The following is a 3926-nucleotide window of genomic DNA, read 5'->3' on the forward strand; positions in this document are numbered from 1 at the left end:
CTAATATATATATATATATATATATATATATATATATATATATATATATATATATATATATTAGGTGTGGCAACAGAACACTTTATTTCAAGAACAGTCATATGATAAATTTATCTGTCATTATGATATTGACAGTTTTGTTTTCAATCACTTTCCTAATGAAAGTTCCAGTAACAAGAAGCCGAAAGCACCAGCCTGAAGATGACGAGTGAGACCTCGTCGAAACGTCGCCTAGACACCCCAACTTTTACACGGGAAGACACCCGAGGACACCAAAACCTGCATTCCTGTACCCGTGAAAATCTACGAAAGCATATATATATATATATATATATATATATATATATATATTTGCTTTCGTAGATTTTCACGGGTACAGGAATGCAGGTTTTGGTGTCCTCGGGTGTCTTCCCGTGTAAAAGTTGGGGTGTCTAGGCGACGTTTCGAGATAGAAGCCATCGAGATAGAGAAACACCCTCACAACATGAACAAGCGTGACGACACATCCCGCTTGCCAGACATCTGGAAATTAGCCCTCCCCACAAAAACTGACACCAGATCCAGAGGCACACAGAACGCCATCACCAATCAACCACACCAGACCCAAACCCAGACCCTCTCCACAGATAAATTACAGACACCATCCAGTAGCCAAACCATGGTGGCACCTCCGGATGCTGCACCCCCCTGCAATCCCTACACAGATCTGGCTGACACAGGCCACAAAACCACAGCTCGCCCCTATACACGAAGCCAAGCCAGAGCACAACTAAGTGCAGTACAGCCATCTTCTCAGAAAAACTCTTCACAAAGTTCAAGAGGTCAAGACACAAAGACTTTAGCAACTAATCCACACCTAATGACCCACCTAAGTGGTACTCAGGATATCACCCAAGAAATCACTCAAGATATCCCTCAAGTAATTAAGGAACAAAAGAAGAAAAGGCACACTAGCCTGGGAACTTCCTCTCTGCCCAGAACATTGGAGGCTATACACCACACCCCCTCAACAGTATTTATAGGAACTCAAACACTGAGATCCTGCTCTGTTCCAGTAACAAGAAGCCGAAAGCACCAGCCTGAAGATGACGAGTGAGACCTCGTCGAAACGTCGCCTAGACACCCCAACTTTTACACGGGAAGACACCCGAGGACACCAAAACCTGCATATATATATATATATATATTATTGTAGAGCTGAAAAAAGTTCAGAAAGGGGCAACCAAAATGATCATTCGGCTACAACAATTCCACTGAGAGGAAAGGTCACAACATTGAGGATTTTTTACTGTAGAAAAAAGCAAGTAAGTGGGGACATGAAAAAAACATAGGTGCATGGTGTGGATAAAGTGGATCGAGATTTTTTTTTGACCTGCAACCATCCAATGAACCTGAATTTTGAAAGATTAAGGACATTCAAAAGGAAGTAGTTCTTCATACACACATAGTTAAACAATGGAATTTGCTACCACAAGATATAGTAACAGTCACCAACTTCGATAGCTTTAAAATGGTGTTTAGACAAATTCATGGAGGCTAAAGCTATAAATGCCTACTGGTCATGATGGCTGCTTACTGCCTCCAGTATTGGAAATGGCACACCAGTTCTGAATACCAGTTGCTGGGGAGCACAAGGAGGGCAAGATGTGTTATTGTGCTCAGGTCCTGTTTACAGGCTTTCCATAGGCAATTGGTTGACCACCGTGAGAACAGGATATTGTATTGTGCTCCACAGGGTATCTCCAGGGGCTAGAATCTGAGGGCCTATCCATACCTCATCAACGTGGATTATGAATTCCTTGTGCCTCCTTTAATTCTCCCTCATCCTTGCAGCATTCTCCTCCAGGTACACACTTACCCCTCCTTAAGTCTGGAGGTTCTCTGTGCAATTGATTTGGACTCCTATTCAGCATAGGTAACCTCTGGATTTATGGAAAACATGTGGGGCAAAAGTAGTTGGGCAAGAATGCTGCATGGGCGAGAGGGAAATAAAAGAGGCAAATGGGGCTCACTATCCACATTAAGCTGAGGTATGGAAGGGCCCCAAGTCTAAGGAGAGTATAACCTTTTACTAAGACACCTGAGTCTATGTTGCACCTTCAACCTTGCTCAACAAGCTAAGGTCAAGCACAGAGAATGAATCTAGGCCCAAAAACACCAGGGCTGTGGCTGTCTTACCCATTAGGTTAGTGGTGTCCTGTGCCACGGCGCCCACCCATCAGGGACGCCCATCAGGGGGAGGCCGGGACCAACCAGGAACAGCTATGAGGGCATGCTGGGCGGCGGCTCTTCCTATGGCCAACCACCCTCTCTCGCTTCCTGCCTGGTAGAGGAGGCAGCGGTGGTGCCATGCCAGGAACTTCATTCTCTGTGTCTTTATCAATTTATTTAAAGAACAACAAACTGGTGATTGCTTTAACTTTTTGATATGTGGTGATTTGAATCATGAGGAGAAATTAGAAGAACTGCTGAGTCTTGAATGAGTCTTGCTTTGGAATTGAGAATTCATTAGATTTTCTTCTGCCTTTTCATTTTATTTTGTTCTTAGGGCTTGTTAGAGATAATGTGTAAGTGTGGTGTCAACTCCCTAAAAAAAAAGGTCAACAACTTTGGGGTTCTCCCAAACTATGGGAAACGGGAGGGGGCACTGCCAGAGGGATCTTTGCACCACGGCACCGGATATGATTAAGACGGCCCTGAAAATCATGATTTATAAACAGGATCAGGAAACATTCTGACATCAGTATCAACTGGGCAGGACAACGAGAAGTAGAAACTAAGAGCCCGAGACCTGTGTTGTTTCCCGCAACTGGAAGATTCAAGAGTGTAGCCTTAAAAAACCCTGTTGTCCTAAACCACACCCTAACCACAGCTGCTGGAAGTGAAGGAGCATCAGAAATTGCATATGCACAAGTAGAGCAATGACTCTCGGTTCGTAGAAGTATACTATGTCATCACGCTCCAGCCTGGAAATAAAATTAGAGATTACAGTCATTGATGCTGTTTCCCTCCCTCTCCCCCCGCCCTTACCATGGGAAGTCAACTATGTCATTCTGGTCCTGATTGTGGCAGAAAGACCATATCTTCCCCAATACCAATCCAAAACCCAATTCTAAGTTGCCACTCTGCATCTACTAACCTGTCACGTAAGCCCTATTAAACACAAAGGGATTTACTTCTGAAGTAGGCATAAAAGCCATTGTGCTGCAGGTTAACTACACAGTGAATTCTTAATGAGCGCCTGGACATCAGCTTCAACACAGCAAGACACATGCCTAAGCCTTTTTGCAAAATATTCACATTTTCAGTTTGGGAAGAGGATACTTTAAATCCACTTGCACTTATTCTGCAGTAGTATTTGCAGAAAATAACTTCTAGGGAGTACCTGATATCAGGTGAGTGTACCAGAGGAAAGATGTGTCCTGGCTGCTAGAAAAACAGGAAGGTCAAACTACAGATTCCAAGGACTGCTAGAAAATAAGACAGAAGCAGGAAAGATGCATGAAATGGGGAAGAACCCCTGGGATTTCTGTTGCCTGGTGTCACTTACTTATCAATCACATATCTGACTTCACCCATTGGCTAAGAACATTGAAAAGTGAGCCATACTGACCAGTGGCGTAGCGTGGGTTGTCAGCACCCGGGGCAAGGCAAGTAATTTGCACCCCCTAACCCATGGATTTGCGCCCCCCAACCCTAACCCCCAGATGTTGCACCCGGTGCAGCTGGGCCCCCCTGCACCCCCATGCTACACCACTGATGCTGACTCATTTTACATAAATTACTTAGAAGGATACCCGCACATTTTGTTTCATATCTTCAGGGCTAGATACTTGACTTAAAAAAATATTAAACATTGCCAATGGCTGCCAATGAAGACCTTTGCAGGGCAGGCACTGAGATAGAGATTCTTGGAATAAGTCATA

Source organism: Podarcis melisellensis (assembly GCF_964234715.1).
Source record: "Podarcis melisellensis genome assembly, chromosome: 5".
In the NCBI taxonomy this organism is placed as follows: Eukaryota; Metazoa; Chordata; class Lepidosauria; order Squamata; family Lacertidae; genus Podarcis; species Podarcis melisellensis.